Source organism: Equus caballus, chromosome 10 (assembly GCF_041296265.1).
Source record: "Equus caballus isolate H_3958 breed thoroughbred chromosome 10, TB-T2T, whole genome shotgun sequence".
In the NCBI taxonomy this organism is placed as follows: Eukaryota; Metazoa; Chordata; class Mammalia; order Perissodactyla; family Equidae; genus Equus; species Equus caballus.
The window spans coordinates 3,157,195-3,170,632 of record NC_091693.1 but is presented as its reverse complement, the minus strand read 5'-3'; positions in this window follow the sequence as shown (position 1 = coordinate 3,170,632).

Sequence of the window (13,438 nt, the reverse complement as noted above, 5' to 3'; positions counted from 1 at the left end):
TCTGCTTTCACTAAATTCTTGCTATTTCTGCTCTTTAGGAAAAGCCAATGAGGTGATATTTGTTTTCCTGGGCTTTGAAATTTGGAGACAACTTGTGTGAAAGATGAGTATAGGAAATCTCTTGAAGAAAGTTCCAGAAGTCTGGAGCAATGGCTGAGACCAAGGGGATGGAGGTGGGTCTGATCTGAGAGTCAGAGCCTAGGGTGGTATAAACATTTCAGAGCTCAGTAGTGGGAGTTTTATTACTGGCTGGAAAGGATGACAATGGTATTCTGTTCAAGATTCTTCGGTCTTCTTTTCTCAGTCACTCCAAGAGTGTGTCTCCCTCAGAAATCATTCACTGCCTCCTGCGTGACCACCGTCTGCTGTGACGGTCTCTTGAGTCTCAGGAGAAGAGAAGGCCAGGACACCGCACCTGTGAGACTGACTGCTCAGCTGAGGACCAGGTGAATGCGGCAAGAATAAAGGAAAATATAGAGGCCCCATCAGTTCTGAACAGCCCAGGAGGGGTGGAAGGGCAGAGGGTGAGCAGGGAAGGCTAGGGGGAGGGGGGTGCTCAGGGTGTGGAGGAAAGGGAGGACGAAGAGGCTTGCTTGGGGGAGCAAGCCTTCCTCTCCAGCTGAGGCAGTGACAGAGGAAGCATAGATACAGAAAGGGCCAAGAAAATGAAGACGCCAGCTGTGTACTTCCATCTGTGGCTGTGATTGAACGATGGGGAAAGAGGAGGTTTGGGGAAGCTGTTGGCGGATCTCAACCACGTTGTGGCAAATGAGACCCCTTGGCCTTCTGGAAAACCCTTGCTTTATTAAAATAAATTAAAAGAGATTGAGTCCTTCTGTCCCCTTCTCTCCCCTCCGTCCTCTGAGGCAGGCGCGCGCTGCTCACCATTGTTTTACCTTCAGATAGCTTGCACTGCGGAAGGGCAAACCTGTAATTACCCTGCCTGCCGAAAATGATGGCTGTCGCTTAGGAGAAAACCTGACTGCTTTCCTTCCACGGGGTCTCTGATTCGTGCCAGAGCATCTGTCTGTAATCCCGTCAACTGGAGCTTTGTCTGAGCCAGCCCAGTGGCAGGGAAATGACAGGGTTGCTGGTGGCCAGATGCGACACTGGGAGGGGCACAAGGTTGATTCCCAGGATGCTGGGCCTGCGTCTCCAGGCCCCCTCCCAGCCAAAGGAGGAGACATGGTCCCTGCCACCGCCAGGGAGAGCTCACACCCAAGGTCTATCTGTTCATGTATCTCAGAAAGAGAGAGGAGGCTCCTGGTCAAACGCTGGAAGAAATGTCCAGGAATCATTTACTGAGTTAGTCTGGGAGCCATGGGATCAGAGAAATGCTCATCAGTTAGAGCACATGCAGTTGCAAGTGAGAGAAAGCCAGCTCAACCCGACTTGTACAAGAGAGGAAATTTACCAGTTCACAAATTTATTAGATAACCACTGTCCAGAGACCGGACAGACTCAACACACCACATCGCTAGTTTTAGCCTGTGGGTTTGGCTTCATCTCACGAGCACAAGATGACTTGGCTGCCAGAAGTTCCCAGGGCAGCTTTCTTCTTCCAGCCCCTGATTGGCTGAGCCCAGGTTAGTTCTGATCTTTAGAGTAATTGCTCTGGGTAGGGCAAAGAAACGTCCTGATGATCTTAACCAGAGTCGTATGTTCCACTCCTGGAGCTGGGGACAGACTTGACTTCTTTAGAACCATAAGGAAAATTATGAAATGATTTAAGGAAAATAATGGAAATTACAGGTTATTGGGATAGGATATGGCGGGAATGGATGCTAGGAGGCCAACTAATGCATGGCCACCACATACTCTAACAGAGTCCTCCAGGAGCCTCTCTTTGAATGAACAATAGAAATGGATATTCTCTCACCCTGTAGGCTGAGCCACCCGGGACACAGTCATTCTAGAATAATTGAGTCAGAAGGAACCTCAGAGAGCATCTTGTCCCCTTCCAAAGCCAATGCAGGGCTTTCCCAGACAGACCCGTCACTAGGTCACTAGGCCTCCAGGGGCTGGGAAGGCATCACCTTAGAAACGTCTTAATCCGCAGTTGGACAGCTATCCCAGCATAAGGGCTTTGTTCTTGCAAGGAAGAGACATTCTTCCTTGTAACTTCCACTCACAGATGTGACTCACCCAGGCCGCTTTGTCTCAACTTTGGGCTTTCTCTTACCCTTACCCTGTGTGGACCCCTCGTTCTATTTCCAAGACAGGAATTTCCTTACACTTCATGATGACATATATCTCCCCAGGAAGACACCCTCCTCTCCGAAAGTAGAGTCTCCTGAGATCCAGGCATTTCTGCTGCCTCTCCTCCTCCAAAACGTACCATTCCTAAGTAACACACATTCAGAACTTTGCTAATCCCAGCTCGGATGTTGGAGGTGAACCTTGGCTTGCTGTGTCATGACAGTAATCATGGGCGTGACATGACAGAGTCTTCAGAGCTGTAAATCGGTGCCTCGGATAAAATGGTGGGGCTTGAATTTGACCTGTAGAGAAAGAGAATTGGAGATAAGAAAGTCTGTCAGAAATTCTCCCTGCCGTGTAGACAATTGTCTACTTGGCCTTTGCGAGTTCCGGGGGAAAGATGATACGGCTTCAAGAGACAATTTTGTGGTGCAGTTTCTGTCTTTGATCCCTTGGCCTTTGCAAAGAATTCTGTTTGCTGGATCTGCCTCTAACCTTCCAAGGGAAAAGAGGAATTTTCTTGAGTTTAAAGGTGGGCATACTGTCTGTCTTTCTGTCTCTCTCCCTGTCAGACAGACAAAACTTTGGCCAGTAAGTAATTACAGCAGGAATAGCTACAAATACCCAGGGAGAAAACACAGCCCAAGATCCTGACATTGCGACAGGCAGGAGTAAGCTTAGTATGAGGAAGGACTCTGTGTGTGTTGTCGTCAGAGATATTTGTGACAATTAAGGAGAACTCAAGGAAACAAGAGAAATCAATTTTCTTGGAATTATTATTCGATTGTTTATATATCTGAATTAGCATCACGTTACCGTCAGAGACTGAAGTCAACCAACCTTTAAGGGTTACTTCCAGCTGTTGAGTTGTAGATTCTAAAGAAAAGAAGATAAAAACTCAGTTTCTAAAGACCCCTGGAACAGATTAGAGTCACTAAAAAATGGAAAACTAATCAATCCCATGTACTTTTCTGAAATGTGGTATTTATTGGGCATCTGTTCTGCATCCAGAACTGTATAGAGGTAGATGAGAGAAGAGATGGCAGGATCCCTGACCCGCCCCCACCCCCCCCCCCCCAGTATCAGATAACAAATCCTTGCTGAGCGCCCACTGAGAACCGGGAGGCAGGCTATGCCTTGGAGTGTGGGAGCAAACAAGGCAGACACAGTACCAATCTCATGGGTCTTACACTCCAGAGGGGAAGGAAGATGATTTTAAAAGATATTCAGGATGCAGGGGAGGGCATATTGGGAGGAGCTGAACCCCATAAGGAGTAACGGGAAAGATGTCCCCAAGGAAGCGAGGGTTGGATTGAGAACTGAAGAATGAACAGTCTAGTTGGGACGCCAGGTCAACACTGGGCACAGTTCAAAGTTGCCCCCAAGAAGAGTCTTGGAAACCATGGTGATTTGTTCACAGGCTTCGGATTCTCTCTCCAGTACTAAATAAAGTGGAGGACTATTAGAGTTGAAAGATGCGTCTCACAGATTCTGAGGAATTTCTGCTAGAATTACTCTGATGATGGACACTTCTTGCTAAGATAATTAATGCACTGATGTGGAAGTTAAATAGTGTATATTCTAGCAACATTTCATCTATACTTTCTAATTTGGAGGAGAAATAGCTGATGCCAAAAGGCCCAATAATCTGTAATTACTGAAAATTTAGAAAATGAAGATAATGAGATCACTACGAATTCAGACTCATAAGATGCAACCAAAGCAAGACTTAGAAAGAATTCATAACCTTAAATACATTTATTGTTAAAAAATAAATAAATGAAGGATAAACACAAAGACTCATAGAAGACTTTCTCCAAAATTTTTTCAAGGTTTAAATATAAGCAGGTTATTTCAAACCTTTAATAAGCAAAATAGCCCCATGTTAAGTACTTCATAATTTATTTAAGCAAGCTAGCAAAGTATTGATATTAAAACTACACTATATACCACATAAGTGGGAAAAAAAGCCATCACAGGCTATCTGACTTAGGGATATAGATTTAAATTCTTAGGTGTTAAAATACTCAAATCCAATCCAGTATTATAATAAAAATATTCCATGGCCAAGGCAACATTTTTTTAGAAAACTAAAGTGATTCAATATTAGGAAATATATTAATGTATTTAATCACAAGAATACAACAGCGAAAAGTGAAAAAAAAATTTTCTTACTTGCTGAGAAGGCATTTGATAAGATTTAAAAATCATTTTTATTAAGAGAATTATGTTAGGAAGATACCTTTGAAGCATGTAAAAATATATTTTGACTCATTCACCATAATCTTACATAATTACAAAACAATGAAAGTATATCTATTAAGGCTAAGAATGATAAAGAATGACAGCTATCAGCATTATTGTTTGATATTATTTGGGAGATACAGCCGATGCAATTAGGCAAGAAAAAGAAATAAAAGGCATAAACCTTAGGAGAGAAAGAAGCATCATCATCAAAAGGGAGTAAGCAGAATGGTTACATGGAGAGAATCCTGGGTTTCAATCAATGCAGGTGTAACTTAAGAAGAGATTTATCAGAAGCAGTTGTCATCTAAGAATTAGCGGTAAAGAAGGCAATTAGGGGCCTTTGTGCCTCCTCAGAGACATTGCCATCTATATTATCTTAGACCTCAGTTATATAGGCTTCTCATCTACGTGTATGGGGAGAAGCTGGAGCCTATAGAGGAAGAGAGAGTGGAGTTAGTGAAGAGGTATTGAGGAGGGCGTCACCCATTGTGGCCGGTCTGCCTGCCAACACTGCTGGAGAGGGATGGTGTGGGGAAAAGCCACCTTAACGACTGAATTCTTTACTTTGAAGGGAGCAAAAGTGTGCAGTTTGCAGTTTATGGGCTTTTGAGTCAGACTGCCTTAAACCTGTGCCTTAAACCCAGTAAACCTCAGTTGTCTCATCTATAAAAGACGATAATCGTAGGACCTAGGATTGATGCAACGAAAACCCATGCAGTGCGTACTGTTCTGACATAGAAATTATCCCTCCCCCCAAATAGCTGTAGTTATTTTGCAACCTCCATTTGAAGTGTCGCTATCTTCCTGTAGCTCTTGGTATAATCACTAAAGAATAAGCTCTTAATATAATGGAAGTCAACCTTGCAATGCTAAAGAGCAAAAAGAAAACAACACACAGAAAGAATATGGAATCCAAGGAGATAGGTAAAGGCTCCTGTGTTCTGGAGTTCCACGGAGAATGGTTTTCCTGCACTGTCTGGAAATGACTGCGAATTGTAGTGTGGCCAACGGTGGGTCTTGTGGAGCAAATTCAGTTGCCTTTCAAGGTGTTTCAAACACAATTATTAAATAGAAATATTGAATAAAAATAATTTTCAAAATATGGAGAATCTAAAAGGAAATAAAGCAAAGCAAAATATTACTGAGAAAAATGAATAAAGATTTTAATAAATGGGAATACAGGATTGGAAAACCCTATTTCTTCCCTGAGTCAATCTGTAAATGTAATGCAATCCCAATCAGCCTTCCAAATGAAGTTTTGGCGAGTTGAAATTTTTTTTTATATATTTCGTCTGGAAGAATAAACATATGAAATGAGCAAAAGCAGGTTGAAAAAGAAAAATATTTAGGGAAATCTTGCACCGCCAGATATTAGAACAAATTATGAAGTCATATTGTTTAAAATTAAATAGTGCAAAAATAGGTCAATGGAAACGATAGTAAGGTCACAAACAGACCTAAATCTATAAAATTGTTCTTTATATGAAACAAGTAGTGTTATTATGAAATAATTAAATGGTTATCGGGAAATCGCTTAAATATTAGGGAAAACAAAATTAGTTCCTTATCTTTTGAGGGTTAGAAAGGTTTTTTCTTATTTTTTTCCAAGTGTAATAGTGAAGCCAGAAAATAACGTAAATTTACTTTAGGCTTCTGTGTATGGTATATAGTACCACATACAAAATGTGACCAGTGATTGCCTCTGATTGATAGGACTGTGGGCCATTCTTTTAGTCTGTGCTGTTTAATTTTTCAAATTTTCTGAATTCCCTTCGTTGAACTTGTTTTTGGGAGAAGAAACAAAGGTACAAGGGTGTAGGCGTACATGTTCATTGCATCATTATTTATAGTAGCCAAGGTGTGGAAACAACCTAAGTTCTGCCCTCGGATGAATGGGTCAAGAAAATGTGAAATATATACGTAAAGGAACAGTATTCAACCCTAAACAGGAAGGAAATCTTATCATTTGTGACAACACAGATGAACCTCGAGGGGGTGATTCTAAGTGAAATAAGACAGACAGAAAAAGACAAATACTGCATCCTCTCACTTATATGTGGGATCTAAAATAAATAAATCCAAAAAACAAAAATCGAAATCTCAAACTCATAGAAACAGAAAGTAGAAAAGTGGTTGCCAGGGGCTGGGGGTGGGGAAATAAGGAGAAGTTGGTAAAAAGATACAAACTTTCTGTTATAAAATGAACCAGGTCTGAGGATCTAGTGTGTTACGTGGTGACTCTGTTTGACAACACTGTATTGTGTAATTGAAATTTGCTAAGAGAGTGGAACTTAAATGTTCTGACTGAAAAAGAAAGGGGGGCCTCAATATGTGAAGTGATGGATGTGTCAACTTGACGGGAGGGAATCCTTTCACCACGTATACATGTGTCACTGCTGGGTGATACATAGGAAAGGTGTCTAGAGAGTAGATCCTAGGAATTCTCATCACAAGGAGAACTGTATTTTCTTTTTTTTTTAATTGTATCTACACGAGAAGATGGGAGTTAACTACAGCTATCGTGGTAATCATTTCACAATATCTGTAAATCAAACCGTCATGTTGTACCCCTTAAACTTACACAACGATGTATGTCAATTATTCCTCAATAAAACTGGAAAAAACTTTCAAGTTGCACACTTTAAATATCTTACAATTTTACTTTTCAGTTATAGCTCAATACAGTGGAAACGAAGAAGGGATGGGGTAAAATGTGTTGATGTGGGATGGAGCATGAGGGCCCCTTGATTAAATACATCTGGAACATGAGCTGTTGCTTTCTGAACGAGGTCGCTCTGGAGCCTTTAAGGATCGTTTATCCACAAATCCAGAAGCACTGATCAAACTGCACTGCAAAAGTTCACCCTGCTGTGTAAAAAACAGAGTGAGAGTCCGGTTGCTGGGCTGTGGGCACGCTCCAGCTGGGGCCGAGCTGCAGATCCCGGCGGACGGGAGGGCAGAAGAGCAGCCTCCGGGGTCTGTGTGGGTTCAGAGAGAGAAGGCTGTGCCGTAGAGCAGCCCATCAGAGAGCAGGGCCTCCCTGCAGACTCTCCTCCTAGCAGGAGGGAAACCCCAACGGGTCATAGGGATTTATAATTTGAACATGTTACTGAATTCAATTTACTAATATTTTGTTAAGGATTTTTAAAGCTGTGTTCACAAGGGATGTTGGTGTCTAGTTTTTCATTTCTTCTTGTAATATTTTTGTTTGGTTTTGGTATAAGGGTAATGTTGACTTCATAAAATGAATTGGTTAGTGTTTCTCCTCTTCAAACTTTTGAAAAAGTTTGTGTAGGATTAGTGTTAGTCCTTCTTAAGTGTTTACAGAGAGGATTACTTGAGAAGCCTCTGGGCCTGGAGTTTCCTTCGTGGGAAGATTTTTCATTGATGAATTCCATGTCTTCAGTGGATACATAGAGCTATTCAGATTTTCCATGTCTACCTTAGTCGGTTTTAGTACTTTATCTTTCATGAAGTTGTTAGTAATACTCCCTTATTATTCTTTTAAAGCCTATAGGATACGATGTGGTCTCCCTTCTTTCATTCATATTATTGTTTATCTGTCTTCTTTTTCATCTTCTTGATCAGTAAATCTGTAGCTTTGTCAAATTTACTGGTCTTTTTTACAAAAGCTTTCAATTTCATTATTTTTTTCTTTTCTTTGTTTACTATTCGGTTCTGACTGCTCTTATCTTTTTAAATTCCCATTTTCTACTTACTTTGACTTGAATTTGCTTTTCTTTTTCTAAATTCTTAAGGTGAAAGCTTAAGAATTAGCTTAGACCATTGATTTTAAAACTTTCTTCTTTTCTGATACAAGTATTTAAAACTTTAAATTTCCTTCTAACCCCTATTTTAGCTGTATCCCACACATTTCGATATATTGTAATTTTCTTTTCATTCAGGTTAAAATATTTTGTAATTTTTCTTGTGACTGCTGCTTTGACACCTAGGTTATTTAGGAGTATTGTCCAATTTTCCAAGTAGTTGATGATTTTCCAAACATCTGTTTTTGTAATCTCTAATTTAATTTTGTTGAAGTCAGAGAATGTACTCTGTCTGTTTCTATCTTTTAAAATTTATTAGCAATTCTTTTATGACAACATATCATCTGTTTTGGTGATTATTCTGAGTATTTGAAAAGTATGTACATTTTGCTGTTTGGGGTGAAATGTCTATAAATGTCAATGAAGTCAGTTTGGTTGACGGTGTTGTCGTGTCTTCTCTGTCTCAAGTGATTTTGTGTCTCTTTGTTCTATCACATACTTAGTAGGAATGTTAAAATCTCCAACTATAATTTTGGATCTGTCTGTTCCTGTTTTCAGTTGTCAGTGTTGCTTTGTGTGTTTTGAAAGTCTGTTATTGTGTACATATATATTTAGAATTGCTCTGTCCTGTCCCTCGTTTTCCATGGTGAACTTGTTCCTTGTGTTCTGGAGTCTAATTTGTCTAATAATAACAATATAGCCACTCAGTTTTATTTTTGGTCTCTCATGATGTTCCCTCTTTTACTCCCTATATTGGTCATTTATATCTTTTCTCTTTTTTTCTTGATCAGTCTAACTAGAGGTTTATCAATTTTTTTTTTTTTTTCCTTTTGGTGAGGAAGATTGTCCCTGACCTAACATCTGTGGCAGTCTTCCTCTGTTTGGTATGTGGGATGCTGCCACAGCGTGGTTTGATGAACTGTGTGTAGGTCTGCACCTGGGGTCCAAACCTACAAAACCTGGGCCCCGGAAGCAGGGTGTATGAACTTAACCACTATGCCACGGGGCTGACGCCAGAGGTTTATCAATTTTACTGGTTTCTTCCGAGAATCAGCTTTTGGTTTCATCGACCTTTTCTGTTGTTTTTTTCTCTGTGCTGTGTGTGTATTTGTCATTATTTGTTCCTCACTATTGTCATTCACTTTTTCAAGTGGAAGCTTAGATTACTGACTTGAAACCCTTATTCTTTTGTAGTATAAGCATTTAATACAGTGGTTTTTAAATGGGGGTATTTCCCCACCTCCCAAGGAGACATATGGCAAGGTCTGGATACATTTTAATTGTTCTTGTCAGTGGGATAGAGCAAGTGAATAAAACAGACAGAAAATCCCCTCCTGGAATTTTCATCGTAAGGGGACACATAAGCAATGAGCAAGATTAAAATATATAACATAATGTCAGGTGGTGATGAAAATCAAAGCAGGATAAAAAAATAGAAAATGATGAATATGGGCCAGTTGAGACCGAGTAGTCAAAGAAGAATGCTCTCGCAGCGATATTTCAGGAGAGACCTGCGTGGAGGGAAAGACGCAGCCACGTGAGCATCCATGCAAGGAGTTATGCGTGCAGGGAACAGCGAGTGCAGAGGCCCTGAGCTGGGAGCGTGCTGGCATGGGGGCCGCAGTGTGCCCGCAGTTCTTGAAGCCCAGTGAGCAAGAAGAAGGTGGCAGAGGACACTGTCGTGGACCAGATCGTGTTGCACTTTGCAGGCCGTGGGGACAGTTTTGGATATTAATTGAAGCACGATGGGAAGGGAGTGAAAGCTTTGAGCAGGAGACACCATGAAGATCATTGTGGGTACTGGTTTGGGAACAGAATGAAGGGAGCAAACACGAAGCGTAGATACCAGTCGGAAGTTACTGAGGGCACCCAGGTGAGAAGTGGTGGTGGTCTGGGCTCCAGGGATAAAAGTGGATAGGGTTGAATTCCAGACATACTCTGAAGGCAAAGTCCTGAGCTTTACGAATGGATTGGACAGAATGTATGAGAGAAAGCAAGGGGCCAAGGGTGATGCCAGTTCTTTTTCCTGAGCAACTGGGCAGATGGAGTTGCCATTTACTGAAGTCAAAAGTTTGGTTTTGGCTATATTAAGTTTTGGGAGTCTATTATTCATCCGAGTGGAGTTGTCAAGAAGCAGTTGGTTATGACAAGTTTAGAGGCCAATGGAAAATTCAAGGCTGGAGATAATTTGAGAGTTTTTACAGAATAAGATATATTATTGTAATTTACTACATTAACAGAGTAAAGTAGTAAATCCATTTATTTATTATAATAGCTGTCCAAAAGCATTAAAAAATCTACAATCATATCATGATGAATATAATAAGCGAGATATAGAAATAAATATGAAAGAATATACAAAGTATTGGTTAAACATAAACATTCCCATTAAAGTTAGGAAACATAAAAATGCTTACTATTATTCAACATTTTACTAGATGTCTTAGCCAATTAGCAAGGGAGAAAGAGAGGAAATAAAGTTGGAAAGAAAGAAAACTGTCTTTACTTGAAGATGATATGATTAACTACTTTAAATAATCCAAGATACTCTATTAACAATTGAATAATCAGTTAACAATTCATTAATATTGATATAAGATTTCAACAGGGTGGCCGGATACAAGATTAATATGCAGAAGTCAAAAGCCTTTCTGTACACCAGCAGTAACCAAGCACCATGGACCTTATTCAAAATAGCAATAATAACAAAATCTGTAAAATTTGTTGCTAGGAGTAAATAAATCTAACAATAATTATGATAGGGCTTCATGGAAAAATTTAAACTTTAATAAATTAAGATTTGAATATAAATGGAGGCTTGCTTAATGTTCATGGCTGGGAAGATCTATTTTAAAGTGTAGTTTCTCCCCAAAATTATCTCAAAGTTTAATGAAACCCCAATCAAAATTGCAGTGAGATTATTATGGAAATTGACAAGCAGATTCTAAAATTTAAATAGAAGATAAATGGCTGTGGACAGTCTTGCAATTTTGAAAAAAGAAGATCAAAAGAATGAACTTTCACCATCTGATATCAAATTTATGAAGCTCTAATCATTAAAGATGCGAAGTATTTCTTAAGAATGTACAAATAGATAGAATAGACTAAAAATTCCAGAATCAGATTTTTATATATGTTGGAGTTATGAGATGCACTAATGTTTGAAATTAGCGGAGCCAGAAAGAAGAAATTGGGATAAATGGACCTGCATTTAGATATCTAACTTACAAAATTCACAAAATGAATTTGAGATATATTAAAGAACTAAGCACACACACACAGAGAAATAAAATTGCAAGAGTGTCAAAAAGAAATATAGAATCTATTTCAATAATTATGAAAATATAGAAAAGATGAATAAATTTGAAATTACCAAATTTTTAAAAATGCGCATAATCAGGAAATACCTCAAGTTGAAGGGGACGCTGGGAGAAAATATTTGCATCAGATATGATGAGGATAACTCTCAAAAATGCACGACAATGTTTATAAATCAGTAAGAAAATTCAAGCATTCTAACAGTGCAAATTAAAAAAGGATATTTAAATAGCTTAAAAAGAATCAACCAATTTGGAGGGCAAAGAGAAAACTTTGCCCCTGTTATTGGACTTCCAGAATTTATCATAGAGAAGTATTAGAAATCGTCACAAGCAGACGTAACCAACCACATTCATTGAAACATTATTTGTAAATAGGAAAGAAAAAGCCCAAATGGACGAATAACAAACATTATAGGAAAATTGTTAAATAAAATGTGGCATGGAACATTACACCACATTTTTAAGCGTCAGTAAAAGTTTGACATTGTTTTATGTAACTGGTACCTTAAACCAGCGTGACCTCTGACATAATCAAAAGGCAACTTTATTTTTTGTTAACTACCATCCCTTTAAACTTCATTCAGCGGGAGTATTTTTCCTGCCCCGGATGAAAGTGACCGCAGCCCCAGACTTGTCAGGCACTCTCAGAAGGAGGGCCAGGGGACCGGAACTAGGGCTCAGTCTAGGATGTCTTTAAGAAGCATTTCACTCCCTTCTCTCTAGATTCCTTAACATTAATCTCCAAACGACTGTCTCAGGACTTGAGCGACACATTTCCCTTTGTGCCCATTGCACAGTCATATGCAGAGGTTAGTCTCCCGCACAGCTGGCTATTTTGATATATATCAAGTTGGCACCTCAAGTGACATCAAATCCGTAAGAAACTCACTTTGACAATTTGCTGCTTTTAAAAAATGTTGAGGATTCTTCCTCAAAATTGTCATCTTCCGTTTAAACCAGAATGACCACTCCACACACCCGGCTTAGATGCTGCCTACCCCACCGGTCTTTCCCAAACCTGCCGGGGGATGAATCTCTTTTCCCTCTTGCATTCCTTGATGAATTGGATATGCCCATATGATTGCATTTGGCATATTGTATCTCATTAGTTCTGCCTGTCTCTTCTCCCCACTGAACTACAAGCCTGTGGAGGGCAGCGGTTGTGTTTGACTCGGTTATGATTGCCCTGACATATTTCACAGCCCTAGGCACTCCACAGATAGGATTTGAAGGAATGCTCCTTTGACCCTCAGCCTTGGCTCAAGGAAGGGCTCGGGAAATCAGGTTTCTTGGGCGTGAGCGTGAAGTGAGATCAAACTTTTTTAACACCCTGTAGTCAGGAAATGGAACACTTCCTATTAGCATATATATTTAATAAATGACAAATAACATCAAACACAACATATTACATGTGCAATGTAGCATGTGCAAAGCTGAAAATGATTTTCCTGAGCGCTGGGCTCTAATCAAGTTCTCTAATGTTGCATTAACATGGCTCCTTTAGCTTAATAGATCCTCTTGATATTTCTTAGACATTTAAGAGATGGAATAGACTCAGCCATATCCTGGCTTCGAATGCATGCAGCTAATTTCTCCTTGAATCTCAAGGACGTCTTCCAAAGTACGATATGGATTCCTGGATTCACATCGATAAAAAAAGAGCACTTTTGAAAGCAAATAAGACATACTTTCCCGATCCAATATCAATGTCCCAATCTCCAAGTGGATACCTTCTGCCTAACTCATCTCTGAAAAATAGACCTGTCAAGTCCTTGGCATTTTGTTCCGGGTTGTCCAAAGGTGATTTTACTATTTTTTATCCATGGAACCGCCAGAGACCTTTTTCTGTCTTGAAAGTTATTTGGATATTTCTTTCTTTGCTAATGGTGGCAAAACGTTAATGCA